The sequence below is a fragment of the Bombus affinis genome, chromosome 5 (assembly GCF_024516045.1).
Source record: "Bombus affinis isolate iyBomAffi1 chromosome 5, iyBomAffi1.2, whole genome shotgun sequence".
Classification (NCBI taxonomy): domain Eukaryota; kingdom Metazoa; phylum Arthropoda; class Insecta; order Hymenoptera; family Apidae; genus Bombus; species Bombus affinis.
In genome coordinates, this window is record NC_066348.1 from 17611737 (window position 1) to 17633731 (window position 21995).

At 40.1% G+C, this 21995-nt stretch overlaps 1 protein-coding gene across 24 annotated transcripts in view; it reads right to left on the reverse strand.

Annotated features, from left to right (window-relative positions):
• The window catches only part of LOC126916263 (ras GTPase-activating protein raskol), a 251021-nt gene that overhangs the window by 98434 nt on the left and 130592 nt on the right, over positions 1 to 21995 (reverse strand). For 2 of the 24 annotated variants that reach the window (XM_050721879.1, XM_050721875.1), the window contains exons 1-2: positions 16613 to 16821; positions 10911 to 11085 (exon numbers count right to left, since the gene is read on the reverse strand). The exons of the other annotated variants lie outside the window; for them this stretch is intronic. The gene's annotated coding sequence lies outside the window, so the exon portion shown is untranslated. Of the gene's footprint in view, positions 1 to 10910; positions 11086 to 16612; positions 16822 to 21995 lie in introns of those variants that run through there. 24 annotated transcript variants of the gene reach the window in all.

Consider the following 21995-nt stretch of genomic DNA (forward strand, 5'->3'; position numbering starts at 1 on the left):
ATCGATCGCGAACCCGGTATAAACGTTCCATCTTCGATTACGTATCGTTGGCAACTTTGTGGCTCGGCTCGATTATCCTAACGCACGTTTAGACGCAGATTCGTAGTTACCTGGTATTTTTCTTACGTATCCGCTATTCTACCCTATGCACCGCGTTGTACGAGATTCGATCACGAGTCGAGCAATAATACGCCATCTACGTCCCATTGGAAGATACGTTCGTTACAATACACACGCCATTAACCCCTCGTAAATCTTACGCGCCTCAGGAACTGTTATTATATTTACCCAACGAGCTTTTCGCCGTTTCCTCGACGTTCGAAAACTGGTTCGTTAATCATTCGGCGGGGAAACAAGAGCGCGGATCGTTAAGGCCGCTCATCGCAACAGGGCAATTACATTGAGCCGGCGTTCGAGCAAGATTTACGATATCGGATCGGTATCGGATATTAATGACGCCACGTGAACTTGCGGGTTTCGTTCCATTCGCGTCGTGTCGCTTGAAAATAGAGATCAACGTCCATCGCGAAGGATAACTGACAGAAAGTACATAGTAGTAGAATTTGAAATTGCGTCTTTACCCATGATCGGCGGGTCGTCGATGAATGAATCTTCAGGACAGAAGGAACAAACGATCGAGATAAATTTTGTGGAACTAATTAACGCGGCATGGCGTGACGTTCGTTAGTTTCAGACAATTCGGAACGGATCGATGAGAGCTAATTGCGAACGTTACGAGCTTCTCTTTTACGGCGTCTGCTGCTGTAGTTAATTTTCTCCCTGTTGCTGGTTATTTCTTTAGAGCTTTAAGTAGCGGCAGGAAAGACGTCGATAGAAGACAGTGTACGGACGATGTCGGCTCTTTGTAACGCGAAAAAACCGTAAAACATCTTAACGATATTATTTCGTAGTGATAAACCGTGCCATATTTGCAACGATATCGTCGATATCGTTTAATTATTCCTTTATAAGAAGATATTTGAAAAGAAATATTTATAAGAAAAATCTGGATATGCGTTCGATGAATATTCATCGGAACGTCGGAAAGGATTACGGAATTTGTGCTGTCATTAAAGGTATTTGAAAAAAACATTGACCTTGCAAGTTTTATCCGTCGCAAAATCCATGGAATCGCGAGCGGAAACATGATTTCACGATCGCGAAAACTGGTGTTTCTCGTCGAACGACTGTGAATAACGAGCTAGTCGATTTTATCCTTGCGCGTGTCCACGACCCACAATTTTATCGTTTACAGTAGGCGCTTCTCTATTACCTTTCGCACGAGATGTCGTAAATTTTCAGTCGCAATTTTGTCATTTTACCATTAAAGAGACCCTAATGAATATTAACGACGACGTATAAATAACATAACACTGTTCTTAATTTCAAACTTCTTCCCATGACCATTATTTTGCCGTTTTTCCATTTCTCGAATATCTTCCTCGAATACGGTGAAACGTTAATGAGCCCGACAAAACAAAGAAGAATTTCATACGAGTAATTGGCAATTAACATATCAACTCGATTATCCGGACAGCATTTTATAATACGTCAAGATCCACTTTGCAAATTTTTTTGTACATTTTATTACGAAATGAAAATTCTTATCTGTACAGGTTTATAAAATTCGAAAATAAGATAATTATTTTTGGTGACATGTGCGTAGAAAAAAAGTAGATTGCCTTGTCTTTTACCTTAATTATACATTAAGTAATGGACTAATAAACGGAGAAAAATTTTGCATAATCCGTGTTACAAAAATATATCGTATCTGTGTTCGATCGGACGAAGAATTCGCAACTATTTGATGGCACGTGAACGCGAAAGACGAAGTTGGTAGTCGGAGAGAAATTATCCACAGTTACGGCAAAGATGGTCCTTCTCGAGAAATTTACAAATGGAATAGTTTAATTTCGGCTTAAGTCTTCCGTCGAGGGAGAGTCACACGCGGTCTGGTGAATTTCGAGTTCAAAGGCCGGATTTGAGATTCTGTCGAGGATTAAAGGTTGGCCTGGCCACGGACGACTATTCGCGTCGACGTTTCGTAAAAGATATAGCGATGCTTAAAATAGAGGAGGATCCGAGACGCTGGCTCAAGTAGCTTTTAACGATGAACCAAAGCTGAGAAATCGTCGGTATCGTTGGATGATCGAAGACGGAAACGGAAGAAGCGACTTCTCTACGCGTCGCTACGCTTACTTACGAATAATTCAGGTATATCTCTTAGGTTTCTTTTATTTTTAGCAATTTTATTTTTAGCTCGACGCCAAAAATAACGATTATCTTTTACAATTTTACGAAAAGGATTGATTCCTAAAATATTTTAGTTAAATAACAAGCAAACTTTTGAAACACACGAGGTACATATAGCTTAGACGAAGTACTCCTTCTTCTTCCATTTCTCGCAATTTCCTCTTGTTATTATACGCACCTTGGTTCCGCGTACAAAATCAGACCACCTACTTACATATGTAAGTACATACCGTGCGCAACGGACAAGAATCACCGTCGCTTTCGCAATTACGCGAAACACCGTGCTACTCGTTTCGCGAGGCACACATTAAGGATAAAACACCGACGAGGAAGAAAGACTTCAGACAACTATTTCGATTTCCATTCTTTCCCTGTCCCACTAAATGGAATCAAACGAATCGCTATTCTTGTTCTCGAGGAATCGTTCACTCGCGTTACTGGAGCGGTCTCCTGGCTTTCTTTATCCCCAGCCGTGAAAACGGAACGCGTAATCATTTTTTCTATTACACCGGCGACACTTCCGGTGAAAGCACGTCCCGATTCGCGCGTAAGCTCGTAAAGTTGATTTATCGAGACTGACGCGAACTTATCGCGGGGTACGCAGAGCTTTTCGCCCTTGCTGGCTGGAATTACGATCCGCGATTTATGCTCTCTGAAAACGTGGTCGAATATTCGACAGATTTACGAGTGAAACCAGTCTTCGCGCGAAAAGCTTGAAAATATTCGCCGTCTTGTTCGAATCACTCGCCCAACGTTTTGTAAATGACCGTGTTGAGGATTTTCGATGAATTTCTTTTCGATAGAAGCTAAACGATCGTTGAAATTTCAATTTTTTATTTTTTGTCTCTTATGCGAGTTTCTTCGGATATTTAGTAATTTCATACTCGTCAAATATTATTCGAAAAACGTATTTAAACCATCTACATTTAATGCAGGTTACTCCGAGTGTTGCGAATTCTCGACTAAAGAGCAACCGATCAGGTCAAACCGATCGGTCGATATCGGCTACCACGAATCACTTAACGCTCAAAGTGGAGGAGGTTTAATAGATCGAGCGTTGGAGTAATCTATCACTGTATTTGCACTTGTTGTATAAAAGTAACGTCGATGTTACGAACACGGCGGCGGTAGGATCTTGTTGGAAGCGAAGTATTTTACTCGCACGGTACGATGTCTGATGATAAACCGTCCTCCTACGTTGCTGATTCTTCCTACCTTTCTCCGCCTGGTCCTTTCCCGGGATTTTCTACCTGACCTCGGAGTCATCAGGTTTACAGCTAAGGGGGGACAATGTAATTCGGAATTTCCTAAAGAAGGAAAAAGTCCGTGCTATAAACGGACGACCACTCAAAATTCCGAACACGGAGTTTTTATCGACGCAAAAGATTTTTCGACAGCCGTTTCTTCGGTATAATTTCCTGCTGTTTAAACCGATGATAAACTATAAAAGCATAAATTATTCCTTTCGTGTATCCGATGTAGCAAAAATCCTAATATTCCGATATAACGTACTTATAATAACGTACCTATTTGATCTAATAATATAATATAATATAACGTAGTATAATGTAATAATGTATTTAATCATCCGAAAAGCGAACAGTTCGACCGAACGATTATCACTAACCAACGATATTCTCTTTTGTTCTACAGAGAGTAAGCCTCGAATTCAATTGCAAACAATATGCTGTGTATTAATTCCAATTATTATTACTACGCGTGTATCGAAAATCAATTACAGCGCGGAAACGTTGTTTCATGGCAAGAATGGAGCCGTTCGAACGCGCGAAAATGCGCTTCATCTTCGGCATGGACCGTACAAGCTCAGGTGTACGATTGCATAACAATCGTGCATGCATTATGTAACGTTAGAGACGCCGAAACAATCGGTGGAAAGTACCGGCAACAAAGGGACGTGCACACAGCGTATACGCGCCGCGATTAAGCGGCCGCCCGGTTGGCGCGAGATTCGTGTAATGAAATTAACGCAGTTGGATAACGTTTTCTCGGAACATTGCTTTTACTCCACCTCAAAGCACCGTTTCGCAATATTCGAACCAGGGAAGATATTTAGAAACGTTGTTAAGAACATTACGATCCTTTCACCATTCTACCGCGAATGTTTTAACGTTTTTCCCGCGAAATACGTTTCAACGAGCATCCAGTAGAATTTAAAAAGTTCACTCGGCTACACGATTAACTTTCGTTTGTCCCTCGCGTTAATTTCACATATTGCCGTAAATGTAAGAAAGCGATATTACGCCCTTCGCGTTACTCTTTTTGGAAACGATGCGACGCAATTCCTCCGTTTCTAACATTAATTACAACGATGCGGGCTATGTTGCATTTCCGTCTCGCAAAAAATTCGCATCAAGTGCTTATAATTTTATACCGTATTATAATCCGTATGTATTATAATCTTTGACCATACAGTTATTACATTGTAAAGCCAGATGCTTCTGTACCTCCTAACATCGTGCGTGTATTTAATATGATATTTTTTAAATATCCAACATGCAAAATATACAATTTTTTCGTTAGCAAATTTAATCACGATCTTAGCCATAGTTACAACAGGTTCCCACGTAGCAGTTCATTCTACATATTTACTTATACAACATTGCTATCCTGTTACACACGAACTCTTCGCCAAGCTCTTCCTCCACACGCGAACCATTGAATTCAACTGTAATCTCCACTTTCGAAGAATTTAATACTCGACCCTGTTCATTACGCCGCATCGCGAGCTAATTAGTAGCTCAGCGAATGTCGATTAACTCGATTAGCATTCCTGATTGTCCGAGCATGGCCTTCCCGGCTTTATACACTTGCGATTTCGTGCCACCTCGTTTACCCGCGCCATTCGTCTCCTCTCGAGATCTCAGTCTTTGTTTATCTACTCTATTTGCAAACACGTTTTCGCGGTGTTTTGAACGGTAAACGGTAAATAATTTGAGCGGGGAACACGTCTTGGTTAATGCCACGTACAAGTAGCAAGCAGTCGCGAAATTTATTCCGTTACGCCGTTTTGATTACAAGTGCCGTGAGCGGAGATTACGTACACGGGTTTCTACGCGAAACGAAATTCCAGTCTGTCTTTCCATACGATACAATTGGCTTTTGCATCTCACACGTACATTCTTCTTTTAGTTTCGCTACATTCTTACGATAGTCGTATTTCTTCTAGCCAGAGGTAATAGATACAACTACCATAAAGGATAATCCAATTATATTTATATATATATATACTTGTAGATAACTTTAAATATCAATTTTCATTAAACGACTTTAGATGCATTAGATTATACGGCGATAATAAAGAAATAATTTTTAAACAAGGGAACGAGAAAACAGAAATTAAAAGAACGAAAAGATTTTTAATTCGTTGGTTGGAGAACTTAAAAAACAATGCAGCAGATTAAATAGCAATTAAAATACGCATAATAATATCTGAGAGAATCACAGTAAATTTTCAGTTTTAATCACGTTCAACGATTGCGACTATGGAATCGTTACTTCCACATACTGATTCGTGAAATTATTCGCCGTGCACCTCTGTTTGCCACGGATCGATAACTCGCGGATTTCACTTTATCGCCTATGATAATTTCAACGGTGCAATTAAAATATAAATTCGCTCTGTTTATATTGTATTCTACCTGTATTGCGCCATTAATTCCGACCTCAACCTTATCCATAAATAATAACTTTAATAAAGATTTATACTTGCATTAACCCATTTGTATTTCGCTTATACTCGGCTTAAATTGCAAATGAAGTTTTGTACGTAAAACGGCGTTACTTTTCTACCGGTCCAATATACTTTAAAACGCGCCTGTCTGATCCTCATCCCGGAGAATTAAACGTTATTCGATCGTTCATGGATCACGAGAAACGCGAACGAAAGAATCTCGCTTACGAAAAGTTCACCGACCTGTCCCACATATTGTTATAAAATCTCCGCGTTACACACTTGATCACGTAGCATACCCTGTGGGCTACCAACGAAAGAAGGATGCACGAACATCGAACAATGGACACAGGCGACAGCATTTGGCAAATTGTCGTGCTCTTTTCGTTTCGTTTCCAAGTTTTTGGCTGGTAAAACCACCGAGTTAAATTAAATCGACCCTGTTAACGTAAATAAAGACGGAATGCTGTCGGCAACGAGACGGCTATTTACGAAATATTTTACGTCCTAACAGAATGCGAAACATCGTGATACGCTTGTGCCGGAAGTTTCGCTAAATTAGTCATTTTTCGTGGGGAGACGCGAGATTCTACGATATGTATTTACATATAACTGAAAAATTAATAGCAGACAAATATTTGTAAGATTATTTATTTTTGTAAAGTTAAAATACAGGTCAGATTAACCACAACTTTCAAATGGCGTTTAGTTTGATAAATAAGTATATAGATAAATGCAACCAAAGAAACAATTGTAAAAAAAAAAGACTCGAGAACACGGATTACACGGTCTCGTGGGTTTTAAAGACTTCGGAAGGCTTCTGATCGCAGGATTGCACGACAAGTTTCCTTTAAAAGTATCAATTTTTCTGCTTTTCTTACCCCCGTTTCGTATCGATTAACCTTCTCACCATCTTAACCTAGTCTATCTGTGCATATATCGTACGAGTTATTTGATACAGCCAAAGTATCAGAGTATAACGCTCGTAAAAAGAATCATATCCGTAATTATGAAAATAAATACTCTGAATATTTCCATGTGCACTTTCTACGCATTTCAGGGAATAAGGTACTTTCTACGCGTAATAAAAAGCCGTTAACATCTCTTACACCGACATCTTTCTACGTTCTCTACTGAATTTGCAGCGCGATTATAAATTTCGTAGTCGTTATTCAGAGCCGATAAGCATATTTCGTCAACGAGGTTGTTCCATGGAACTCTAGGAAACAAGGGAGCGTCCTTCGCACGAAAAATCTGCCGTCTACCGCGCGCTATCATGCGATGAAAGCCGGTATCTATTTCGTCGACGCGGACGGAAGGAGCATACCCTTTTGTTAGGCGTTATCCATACCGGATGTTGCGTCGTTGCTACCTGCCTGAAAGCCGCTTCCTGCGTTGTCCGATATTCTCTCTTCCCTTGCTTTCTTTCATCTTCCCTTTTGCAGTATTTTAGGCAGAGTATCTGATGCGACACGCGAGAAAATCCCCTTCCCTCCGCATAATCGACTCGCATTTTTCGCACAGGAAAATTCCACTCTCGCTTCCGCAACTATAACTCAAACTCTGTCAATGTTCTTCCTTCGATCACAGTATGACATCATTACGCTACGATACGATTTTTCTCTCGGTCCACCGCGAACCTCGATGGCTCTAAGCAGCTAGTTCGAGAACTTGTCGCGGATACGAGAGAGCACGGTTCACCGACAAGTTTTCACGGAAATATTCGCAAGTTACGCACGCGCTCGTAAAGGCGGACAAAATTTCGACGGTAGTTCCGAGAGTTAAACTATGACGAGTTAAACCGACGCGCGACGGTCGAATAGCAAATTAGAAGGGATTCGGGCTACGTTCTACCATTCCGTGAAAACACGTTATGTCAATGGAAATTTTAAATCCAGCAGCAGCTACCCGCTGCGTAGAATGCGGCGATGGTAAGCTGCTTAAATCGGGAGCTTTCGCAAAACACGAGAGCTTTATACCCTCCGGCCATCTTTCGCTGAATTTTCGCACGGTCAAACAAATGGCAAGTCTCGTGATGCAAATCCGTCCGTCGATATATTCAGTGTACTTTAATATGTATTCACCGAGCTCGGGGCGCGTTAATTCGCACTTTTATTTTCAACCATCGAAGCTTTTAACGTTTGTTTTAATGGTTTTGCGGCAGCGATTCGCATTGATATTGCTATTGCGACGAGGCTACGGTAAAACTCTGTGCTTTTGCTTTTACATATATTTAGATTCATATGTAAATTCGATCGTTTCGGATGCTCTCTTTCGATCGATAAAGATCTTTCTAGAAATGGAGGATCGCAGATCGTTATAATAATAAATCTCGATCTGTATCTACATTAACGAACGAATCAAAAATACAATCCATTTCAAATCAAAGAAGACAATCGAAAGAACGCAGAATCATCAGATCGCAGAATCGAACAAATTCGACCCACTCGACGAGGCTATGTTGGATCGCTATCCGAGCATCGCGCGATGTACTTTCTCCAGTTTCCACATAAATTTCCGTAAAATTGTCCGAAGAACTTTGACGCTGCCCCGTACGATCCGATATAGCTTTCAATAGCGAACGATCCTTCCCCGTCGATAAAACGAACAACCGATAAAAATCGAACATCGTGGTCGCGTTTCACCGTGCCGTTTCCCATAATTGTCAACGCGATTAATCATAATAACCAGTGAGAAAAAAAAAGTCTAGGAGAGACGATCGAACGGCCAAAAAATTGGCGGATAACTGACGCGCTAACGATTCTAACGTTTCTATAATTGTCGCACGATTCTCCGCTTCGAACGTTCGGCCAAAGTCGGACATGCATGGGTAGCGTATGGTGCACGGTGTTGTACAGCCAGTTTCTAAAGGCCGGTTCCCAGAGGAAAATAGCTCGAGGGTGCAATTCCCGAAGCTGCGATCGTAATACGCGTTAAACCGGCTACAACATTGTGCCCAGACGACTAACGACTCACGCGTAATTGGTCGATCGCTCGAAACGACCACGATAATGCGAGAACGAGTTTAATGGGGTAAGTGGATCACGGGCGCGGGATAGAACCATTAACAATTAACCGAGTAGCCCGTATCATCGTCCTATGCGACGTCTATAGAACCGATAAGATGCCCGAAGATGGAAATTTCCTGGTATTTCGTATAACGATCTATCAAAGATGATCTACTAGCAATGTTAGCCGCGTGTTTCGTGATAATTTTTATAGTTTCTAAAATATATGATGTTTCGTTCGTCTCCTCTATTTTCATACTCTTTGTTAAAATATATATATATATATTTTTTTCTATTAGATGAACAAAACAGGAAAACGTTTATCTCGTGGAAAGAGTATCGTGGTATCGAGATAAACGTCGTATCAACAGATATGAACTTTCTCGAATGAAAATGTTTACAGATCACAGATTCTTGTTAGAACATGATTCTTCAAAATGTCGAAATCAAACGTGTAATAGTTTACGCTTGTTAATAACGAAAGAATTCGATTACGAATTACGAACGAGAGTTTCCTCCTACTGCGAAAAAATGTGATGCTCCGTTCGAATGAGACTTCTACTGATTACTATCCTTCAAGAAACTTTATCCGAGTTCTCTCTAATTGTTTTACTTAATAATTTCCTAAGCAGGTTTTTTCATGAAATCATCGTTTTTTTATCTATAATCCTTTCAGCGTGCGATGTTAATAACGAAATATGTTTGTTTGGCTTTCGTTCGTTTAAAATCGTGTAACATTTTAGAAAATTGTATGGAACATTTATGTTTCCAAATTCGTTTGATCGTGCAAGTTACAGGTAACGAATGACAACAGAAAAGTTCAAGTTGCGATATGAATGTTACAATTAAATTCACATTCTTTGCATTTCTAAAATACAATACTTTAAAATGTCACATCTATCTGATTTTAAATCGAAAACTATTAATTTTCGCAGAAAAATTATTTTTTGTCCTATCGTACTTGTTACCAGCTTAAATTAATTAGAAGTTTTGGATCATGTGTCCAACCTGTTTTGTCTATTAACAACCCGCTATAAATGAAAATTCTGTTTTACTATATAAGTTACAGAGTATTCGATACAACACACCTGTTACAATCCTCGGAACATTATTAACAAACGTCAAGCTATTTATTAATTACCGCATGTACAATATGGATATGACGTATGAAATAAACAAGGGAAACGAGAAACTTTGAGTAGTTTAATAAGCAGAAATAATCACAACAATGTCCAAATTAATTTCGGCAACTATAATCCAAAATAACAGGTTTTAATGTTAATTAAATCACATCGAACTATGTGTTACCAACTACAGCCAGAGTTAATTCAAGAAACATCGACACGCGATACTAAATTTTTATTTCAACATAAAAGCATAGTAGATTGTAAAATTCACAAACTGCGTTACGCATTAATTCATTACCACAAAATCAAAAGTTAATCGCACATCGGATATGTTCTTCAAATCAACCCGTATGTACTTTTAAAATATTACTTCTCTGTATTTTTCCGTGACCGAGACTTCCGAGAGAGAGAGAGAGAGAGAGAGAGAGAGAGAGAGAGAGAGAGAGAGAGAGAGAGAGAGAGAGAGAGAGAGAGAGAGAGAGAATGATAAAGGTTTTTACGATATTCTTACACGGTCTAAATGAAAATCGAGAGTTTTTTTTTTGACACAATTACATTGCAATAAAATAGAATTTACAATAGATTAAATTACGTTAGAATATTTGGGATAAAATTCTAAAGTTCAAGACCCTGGCACATCTCCGAAATAACAATTTCATCAAATTATTTTTGATCGCTTTGCTCTAAGGGACAAAAGGGAAAAAGAAAAGTAAACTAGATTCGCGAATCGTTATTTTTCTGAGCAATTGTTGGAATAATAACATCGCTGCAGGTAAATCGGTCGTCGTGTCGCTTGGAGAACGCCTCGCAATTAGAAAATGCAAAATTTACCTGGTGATAGACGGCCGCCTCGGTAAGGCCGTGTTTCCGAGTCAAGGATCTTCGCCAGCGGCGTTTTACGTCACCAGCCACTATTTTTCGTCTCCCCGAAGGCGTACGGTCACTCGGCGAATGCTTTAGACGTTTCACGTTCGCACAAAGCCGTTGCACCGCTGAATGGAACATGCTGCGAGGATCGTGTACGCAGAGTTAATTTTAATGTGCGTTACGTGCGCGTTCGAAGGACGCTCCTCCGACACCGGAGGTCGGTGACAAAAGGGTTCATTTACGCTCCTCCGCCGCGCCAGCAACGAAGCACTCGTACGCTCGATTCTACCTACTATTCGCCATTGAATCCGAGCCTCGAGCACTAGGAAATTTTTCGTTCGAACGATACACGTTTCGCCTGGGCTAATGAGTCGATTGATTATTTAAGCGACACTCGATATCTCTGGCTGGACGTGTCGAGATCGAACTAATGGAGGGAACACCTGACGGACAGAGTTGTATTACAAGAGCTATTCCATAGAAATACGATTTTCGTCGATAACACGTAGCCTGTTAAACGATAAAGATTGATATAACCTGAAACTTCGAATCGTGGATAGCGAAACGTATTCCTGCAGGAAAATCATCGATAACGTTGGACTCGGGTTATCAACGACGTCCGCTTAACGTTCAGATCGATACGATTCCTTCAAGAACGCGATTCACGATTCGCTTATTGCACCTGCTTATTCGAATTCCATGTGTCGGCAACACCTGCTTGCTGGTCACCGAACAGCCTGGTTAGGAAAGGTGTATAGGCCAAGCCAGGGTGTACGGAAACAGAAAGGGACAAAAGGGGGAGGGGAGGAGAAGGCAGACCGTGATCCAGGTGCAAAAATACAAAAGCACGCGGTTATTCCTAACTGTAACTTTACTTATCGGCCACTCGGTGGGTGTCTGCACTCTCGAGGAACCCTGGTAGAGGGGAGTTTATTTTGGTACACGGTACATGCCATGAGACAGACGAAAATGAAAGTCGACGGCCGCGCGAGGGGCGATTACTGAATCGACCGTGATTCAGGGAACCACGATGGTGTGCAACGAACCGGCTCGATCGTGTCGATTCCATCGCCACCAGAGAATCGAGCCGAGTCTTTGATGTTTGAGAAGTAACGAGGTTATTTCTCCAGATGCTTCTCGACGAGGCTTGCGTTTCACGCGGCAGATTGAAACTTGTGACTCTTTTTTAGCTAGAAACGTAGATGAAGAAAAGAGGTGATATATATATACACACACACACACTTAGAGGTGGGTGTAAAGCACAAAGTCATGATCGTACATGGCAATTGGATAAACGATGTTTGAAAGAAATTTGAAATGCAAATTTGAGCATGGTCTAATTAAAAGTAGCATAAACGTGTAGAAATATACGCAATAATCGATAACGGAAGGTAGAATGAAACGTCGTTATGCGAAACGGGGAAAGAAAATGTACCGCAAATAACAGTTCGCAGACGGATTTCAACATTTTGCGCACGTGCACAGGTAACATCGACCAACAGTGTTCCTTCTTCCAGAGACAAATGTAGAACGGTTCTACGAATCTATCTTAACTATCGTACTCTGTAATCAAATTCTCCGTGCACTTAATCACGCACGTTCGATGAGACACCGGTAACTTGACTCTCGAAATGGAGCAACGATACTTTGCAACGCGAAGCGAAGCTCTGTCTATTTCCGAGCTGCCTGGCACAACGGCAAACTATTTCAATAAAAACGAAACAAAGGAAAAAATTCAAATTAGACTCCGATAAAATCAAACGACCGATGCAACGAAACAATAGGTACAAGTTAGGTACAAGGTAGGTACAAGTTCTTTCTATCAAAGCTTAAATTTATCCACAGTTTTCTAAAATAAAAGTCCTTGTCATCTATACGTATAAATAACTATTGAAATGAAATTAAGCCAACGATATTTTATCGATAACTATGTAAAATTTTAGGAATTTTATTTACGCGTTGAAACTTTTAGGGAAAATAGCATGCTAAATAGCTAAAAACGATGGGAATCGTATCGATGATATTTCGGTGTACAATAGCTTCGACGAGTGACAAATTGGTCGGCGGATCAAGTTAGGTAAGTAAGTAGATTCATCGAAGAAATGGCTCTAACACGCGGACGACAAACGTAACGACAAAACGAATAGACACGCCACGAATACGATCTAAAAAATATTTCCTTTCGCTAAAGCGTCTAATCATTCATGGTGCAAACAGGTGCGAGGTTGTACAAACGACATTCGCTTTTATCTGTCGTATACAGCGATAAACTCGTCCCTGTTCCGGCAGGAACCAGTTCATTTGTCCAGATACGTCTAGCAAAAGACTTCCCTCTGTCAAACTGCTGACGTTTAAAACTCGCCGCTCAATTTCTTTCGCTAAACATCGAAATTAGCTATGATTTTTTGTATAATTTTTAAATGTAAAATTATTTTAACAAAGTACAGTTTTCGACAAAGCAAATTTTGAAATTCAAACGTGAAACGTTTCAAGTTTTGTACTTTCGTCGAAAATGTAGGCTTTTATTCGCGTAGAGATAAAATAGATACAATTTGTAAAATTGCAATTTAAACGATCGGTGAAACTTGTAAGGGAAAATAATCGTTTGTACTCGTCTGACACGGCGAATCCCGACAGTGAGCGAGTAACGACGACGATAATATTATTTGATCAAAATTATTTTTTGTATCGTCGTCGCTGATAAAAGGCGCAAGAAAAAAAATCTACTGTATAAACAAATTTGCAAACATTTACACAACCTTTTCCTTTTCGTAACAAAACCAGTTTTCGGAAAAGAATTTACTGGAATCGTTTATCGATCGCGCCATAACAATTTTCAGAGTGCAAAGAATACGTTAGCGTAAAATTTGTATAAAGATAAATTCTGTAAATCAAGGGATATTTACTTTCCTTAGAAACATTTGCAAAGGATACGTGGATACGTTGCAAGCAGTACGAGGATTAAAGTTTAACCATTACCGGCCTATTCATTCGCATATATATGTATGCGACTGAAAACCCAATGAACTAAGGTCTTAGTTTAAACAACAGTAATAACAACGGTACCGTTCAACCGTATCCTTCCGGTTCATCTTAATGACCATCGCTATTATATGTATTAACCGTACTACTTCTACACAATCATATCCATCATTATCACTGCTCGACATAGTTTACCGCATAAATAATTCCTATCCCGATTCTAGCGCTCCTTAAGATTATTATTGTTTCGAATTTCTCTCACTATTCTACGGCATCTAAAGGCATCCGTCCTGTAACCTCGAAATATACTCTAAAGATAACAGGAAATACGAGTAACGTTGAACGTCATAAGGAAAAGCTACTAAAAAGAAATAATTATTCTACGAGCGTTTCTCTTACGAGTAACAAATTCTGCTATTCTTAGACAATGAAATCGATGCAGCAATCTACATAAACGAGTACGAAATCGTTAACGATCGATCGATCGATCGAGACAAGATTCTGGTGTGCCATGTGCAAAAAATCACCAGCTGGATGGCAAAAATCGATCGAGTCCCTAAAACAAGCGCGCCAAGACGATCTTATTCGGTGACCAAATACGGGTAGGGGACGAAACGATAGAGAATAACTGGTTTTCACTTTCATACACGGTACGACACGAACGGCTTCGAACAGAAAATATGGCCTGCCAGATCCGCTGCTGGAAAGATCGTCCGAACAAAAAAGTCAAGGTTTCTTTGCGGTATACGTGACTCGCGCACCGCCGCGCAATTCTCTGGCTGCCTGCTAAATCGTTCGGTTATCGATGCCGCGGAAGAGTTACGCATTCGATTCTCTCTCGATCCCGAACAAGTCGACCGCGAACTCGGATTAGAATTTGATCCGTCTCGCGAGTTTCTCAGTCCTTTTGAATTTCACATTTTCAATTCTAAATCTCCGATTTAATTTCAATCGGAGATTTTCTATTCTAAATACGAAACGAAGGTGCGATCAAAATCTAGCTTGTAATCCTAATGTGATCAAATATTTGGTATTTTTCAGCTTTCGGTACACCGATACCTTCGTTTCTTTGATAACGAAAATCTGTTTTCAATTCGTAGCTTTGGTCGGGAAGTAGGTGACTCGTCTGACTCCACTGATTTCCTCTATATTCACTCGCATCGATGATCATAATAACGATAACAGATATTTTGGTGATCAGAATATAATATTTCTTACACATGGCTCAAACACAATTCTACTGCAAAAACTGCCCCAACAATATTCCAACGCAACTAATAAATGTAAGTTTTGTATTTTATATTTGAACCTAAATTTTCAAAAGTTCTCCCAGAAAAACTATCTTCGACGCTGATTGACACTATAATTCATTTACTTTTACCTTTTTCTCTTCTACAGTAATGATCTTCTTATTAACATTTACGAGCATAGGCTTCATAATACTTTCCCCAATCGTTGCTTTAACGTACGTATAAGAAATAAGGTGGTAAGAAATAAACAAAAAATATTCAGATAAAAAAGATATTAAAGTGGAATTTACTACCTCCTTTCACCAAATAATCTACGTTTCTGTACTTAGGCGTTTCCAAGATAAAGATAGACACAGATAAAATGATATAAATATATACTCTAATACATGTAGTATTACATGTTTTACAAGATTTCAAAGTATTCAAAGTTTTCTCCCTATAATTTCTATCTATTTTTAAGTCATGCGCTTCTAAATAAAAAGAAAAAAACGATTACAGCAACAAAAATCAATATTATCTGTTTCGTGTGATTGTGTTTCGAATGAAGAAGAATATACGATAAATACGAACTAACAATTGAAAGAAGTCAGCTACAACGTCACGAAAGGTATGCGATGATATTGAAACAATGTACACAAGAAAGCCTCGTTAGGAAACCCTGTAGTATTGGCACAGTCGTACAAAGTTCTGGCAAAAACTATCGACAATTCCATAGACTACAGAACTATAGGCAAAATCACTCTCTCGCTTCCTCTTACATTTCAATGTAAACTACGAAAAGGTGAGAGCAACGAATAACAATATCGAATACTTAGAATCGTGCCTTTCTACGAATCATCAAATCATTCGAAAAAAAGTGTCACGCATCGTAATAATAATGTTTTGTGTTCCTCTCTGTGTGCACGCGGTAAATACCTTCACATTGATTACAACGATTGAATTTTGATATCGACGTTGGCTCGGTCGACGATCATTGTACGAGCTTGAGATATTTCTCCAAAAATCAAGTTCGTCACGAAGCAACTCGCGCATCACGCAACTATCGTGAGCATCTTCGCATCGAAAGAGACGTAACGCTAGACTCAACCCCTCCCCCCGCCCCTCCCACACACACACAGCCACGTTTAAATCTTTTTTGTTCGCTCCACCTTGGATCTCTCTCCTTCTCGTTTTTTTTCTGTCTCTGTTCCGCCACTAATCGGCCGCGTAAACAATAGGGCTCGTCGATCGCTATACACCGGTACCCACATGAAATCTAATCCGCCTAATCTACGCTTTGGTATCTATAACTCGTCGTTTAACGTTTAACACATAGGTATCCCGGAGTATGGACGGGAAATGCGAACGCGATACCGTGAACCCGATTGTCACCGTTTCGATTTCAACTTCGACAGACTCGCGCGGACTCGCTCTAAGGCGCGTGGGATACGTTACCGGTTTTTCTCGGTTCATCTGCACGCACTGCTCTCCACCGAGTGTTCTTGGGTTGTACACACTTTTCCACTGACTTTTCGTACGGCGACACTCGTTTCACGCGCGAACAAAACGATTAAAACACGGTTCGGACATGACTGTACCCCGGAGCACCTCTATTGTTTCGTACCGTCGCGGAGGAACATCGGAACTGGACTGCACGAAGGAATCCCTGCTTAGCGGACGTAGGAGGTGGAAATTAGTTCGTATCGCCGCCGCGGCTACGACTGTGGCCGTGGCGCTGCGCTTCTGCGACGCTACGCACCAACACCGATCAGCTGATTTCTGACGTATTTTTGCGAACCAAAAACAGAACTCGGCATTCAGCTTTGCAAGCTCATTACTATCTTTTTGTTTATTGCATGTAAATTAATTAATAATAAAAGTTAAAGTAATTTGATTTAGTGTCTTTTGCATACGACTTGTTTAAGTTTTTCAGTTGTATTGTATCACGAGATGATAGTTCACGGTACTTTGTAACGGCATCGAGATGTTATTGTTGAAAATTATGTATAATAATATGTACGTGTCAATTAATTTCGAGGCTATTTGATAAGCACAATGGTAGGCTGTTACTATACTTTCTATCCACAAAGATCTACATTATCTCAATTCCCGAAGAAGAACATGCGCATATTCGCATAAAATCCGTTTCAACCAGTCTATCAAAACAATAATGTACGGGAGAGACGACATCAAAGAGCAATTAAGAAATCCTCCTCGTCCAAAGAGGCGACGAAAGATGGATTGCCTCGAATAAAATCCCGACAGGCGTCCGAGCCATATTGCATGCACAGATTATCTGATACTGACATCCTGGCCGATAATGCGGCAAATAAAACGATCGAAGAATCTGCGGTAGTTTTCGCGTTCTCTGAATGAAATTACAACGTTATGCTAGGCAAACAGCCGGTTATCCATTCTTTTCCTCGTGATGGTCAAAGAAGAAACGGAAGCGAGCGAAACTCTCGAGACCCGAGAGTTTCGAAAAGCTCGTAGCTTCTCGAGGACATAAAGTGACGCGCGCCAAGTCGTCTGCTAGCGACGAGACCACGAAGAGGAAAATCAAAAAACAAGCATAACGAGTGAGGATATCTCGCAGAAAGAAGCACAGACGCCACGGACGCCACGGACATGACGAGCGAAAGGAAGAACGTGGAAGAAAAACAAAGACAGAGAGGGGAGTGGCACGAGCGTGCTTCGCCTCTCAGCTGGAGGTATCCTTAGACCCCATAGGTCGTCAAGGAAGAAGATTGGCTACCATGAAAATTCGTCCAAATTTTTCATCGATGGTTGTCGTTTCGATTTATATTTAATTTATTGTAATTAAATGGCAAGAAAGAATATGAACGGAAACTGATTATATTTAAATGAATTTTGTACCTATATCTATCCAAATCGGTGAAAACAGACGAATGAAACAAAGAACTTGACAAATTTCTATATTTCGGTATAAACGAATAGCATTCGTATTTAACTGTATCTTAATCGCAGTTTAAATGATCCGTTAATGGTCTAGTTAAAAATTAACGTAACTTATAGCTTTATCGTGATTTCGACGATCAAATCGTTAATGTTTGGATATTTTATTTCGATATTGATATCTATATTATACTGATTGTTATGTCGGTATTTAATTATCATGAAAATGTTGTAATTTCTTGTTCGATTAAAGAGTTACCATTTTGTATAGTCATTATTGTTATTATGGAAGTGTGTTATGTTATAGTCATAATTCATCCAGCGAACTAAATAGCGATTAAACCCGATCCTTTTCGATGCTTATGGGAATTTTATATGAGCGTAGGAAAATGAAATGTTCCATGCAAGAGATATTAATATGCACTGTTAAAAGCGGTTAATGACAGTAGTCCGTCATAAAGTCCAATTACATCATGGTCACTAGACTCATACGGATGCGTGCATGACGTATTCTATACTGCAAGTGCAGACGAAACGTATTATTAGTTCCACAAAAAACATTCAAAACTTGTTTCAAGCAATCAAGCATAGTACGTTGACTCATATAATTACACACGCTTCATATCCTCTTTTCAGATGAAACTTTATTAGCTCGATGTCTCGCGAGTTAGTTGCTTTCTTAACTCATTCTATAATTGTCAACAAATATTGGATTTCTGTAGGTACAAGTTCTTCGTTGTAACTTTTATCGTGCATTCCATTGAACTTTGAGAAATACTCAATGTTTGTATAATAATTATCTTTTAATTCATGAAGATTTTAAGTATTCTTCCGAGCAAATTAAAACTACAACGATTATTTATTAAACACAAGATATTTATACAATATAGAATTTGGTTTCAATTTCTTAATTTTGTAATTTCCGAAGTATATATCTCTCGTTGTTTCATTTATTAAGACAATGGCGTCCAAGTTTTTCTACGTAAATGTTTCAATTTTATAATTTCAATTTAATAAATTAAATAAAATCGTGCGAGGATCGACATCTGTTGCGAGAAATTTTTCATATTTTATACTCACAGATTCATTTAACTCGTTCTTGCAACAGTGGTCACAACGATCCTCGCAACATTAACCGGGTATCGCGACTATTTCTAAACGTACTGTTTGAGAGTAGTTACGACCTGGAAATTCAACGCGTTCGATCATACGCCAGGCCACGCCACGCCACGCCGCGCCGTGACGAACACGCAAACGAGAGGCAATTACAGAGTGAAAAATCAAAAACTGTTCCGGTGACAGCTCGCCGATCACCGGCTGCGCATCGACAGATATAAAATTTTATGGGTCGTAAAAACTTCGATCGATCGGTCGATATACCGAACAGCGTGCTAACAGCAACCTACTAAATTCGAATAAAATCCCCATCGACTACCGTTGCCAGCGTGGATATCGAATACCTCCATATAACAGATCGTAGGCACAGGGCACGGTCTTGCAATATATTTACGTAATTCTATTAGCACTCGTGAGATGTTTCGAAGCTCGTGTCTTCGAGTCAGATTCGAACTTATTTCCAACATGCTTGATCCTATCTCTATCGGCGGAGAACTGGTCTTCGATATAAATTCCGACGATTCAGGTACTTGCGATTATCATCGGCGTGAAATCGACCTGAACGTTAAAAATGTTGTCTTTCGAAGCATCGAGAGAGACGTTAATCGCGGTAATTTCTTCTCCCGTGAGACTGCGTGTGAACCATGCGAATGGCTACGAATATTTACGTTTGCGTTAATTTGGCCTACCTCCGCATTTCTCGAGCCGTCAGAAGCAAACGCGTGCAACGATCTCAAACGAGCAGACACCATTTATCTTTTCCCGCACGGCCTGCACTTTACCTACCAACCGACTTACGTGCTTCAACGTGCTTGCTTCCATGCCTCTACCGACCTTCTTCTTTTGCTCGTTTACACCCTTTCCCGTAGCAGACACGCCACACGCGAGACCACCGGTCCGTATTGCGCTTATAGCCCTGCCGTACGACGTATTATTTTTAGCAACGGGTGCAATGGGCGCAATGGCTATCTTAGCGATCCGTTTCGTTCGCCAGGCGCTAAAGGCGTGGAGACGAGATCCATCCGATGGATCTTGATGCTCGTCGCAAAGAAAATTTGCCGAGATACAAAATGAAATACTAAATGGTAATTGAATCGTGCATTCGTTCTTTCTTACGTCAAAGGTCGGGGACCGTTTCAACGATTACGTTCAATGATTATACTTTTTCCCAGATGAACACCGCAGTTTGATTCGCTGCGTGGTTTGGGCTTGGTTTCGGTTTTCTTCGTTTTTTCGTTCTTGTGGACTTACGAGCTCCTTTCTTTGATCGAACGTAAATTCTTTGTCGCGCTGGAGTTTCATCCTCTTCACTTCGTTACTATAATCGTAGTAGAAGAACGTTGATAAATGTAGAGGCTACATATATATAGACCTACATATCTATATACGGGGAATACCTGTACGCGTAACAGTCAATGTATAATCCCATAAAAGTTTCTGCGAAAAAAGCCATTGTCACGTTCAATTTATTCGCTCACGTTAGCTGTCTCTTTCCTGAAAAACTTTCTTTCTAAAGAAAAACTCTTTCCGAAGTTGAACATCGTTATTCTAAGCGTATTAACACCAAACAAGAATCAAAAAGTGAAAATAGTTTCGAAAGAATATAAGTTGTTTTTCGATTCGTTTCCCAAACAAGTTACATATTCAAGCGAAGAACAAGTGCGGTAGAAATTATCCGAAATCTGCATTTGATCTTCTTCCTTTTCCTATGCAAGAAACTTTGTAAAAACAGGTCGCGACGCGACGTCGACGAAGAGATCGATCCGTGGTCGATAGAGCAAAACGAAACAGTAAAGTTCGTTCGACGAATCGCATGGATTCGCTTGATAAATGGTGCGGAGCAAACACGGGCCACGATTTTTGTCGTTTTGTTTCCAAGTTATGCAATTGCTAAAGATTGCCGTTCGATTCCACCTCGACTATGGTAACATCGAAATCGGCCACGATCACGGCAGCTACGTATTTCAACCGATTACCTAACGAATTAATATTTGGTAATCGATTCGTTCGAACAAGTTAGTCGCGAACGAGTATGAGTCGCATCATGCAGCACTTGCTTCGAGAAATTCTGGGGATTCAACAACGACAAACGATGAATACTATTGCTAGAAATATGCTAAAACCTTATCTCAAAGATAGATTGCTGTTTTCGAAAACGTATATCGAAATTACCAACAAAGTTTCCGGCGGACGTACACAGAAAGGGGAGGAAAATACGCAATTCTGTGATATTGGATGTTCGCGTTTATTTCGTTCGCGAGCAAGGGGCATGATTTTGTCCGAGTTTCACTTCCAGGAAAGAGACATTTCCACGAAATGTCGGCCACTTAGGAGTTTGACACGGAACACGCCGAGGCTAGATTCGGCGAGAGCTGCTTTTGCGAGCTTTTCTTGTCACGACTCGCGTATGCTAACGCGGTCATTCTACTTTTATTTTCCAGGATACATGCGCGTGCAGTTGTAACGCAGAAAGGCAAAATTTCTTCAACGATTTCATGGCTGCTTGTTCATCCCGATGTAACTGAATATCCCTTAAAGGGAGCTCGTTGCTTCGCTTGAAACAGATCCCCTCGATGCGACGTCAGTAGCACGCGTGCACTGCGTGTTCATAAACACGACAGATGCTCGTTTAACGTTGATTTTAAAGGTCGAGCGGCACGACGAAAAATTTACATTGCATTGACAGAAATTTACGTTTTTCAGAAGAATTTTCTGACTTCTTTTCGAGTCTTACTCTACCCTTATTTGAGTTACCCTTATTTTGTTACTAGATTGAAACGAATTTAAAGATTAATCGGGTATTAAA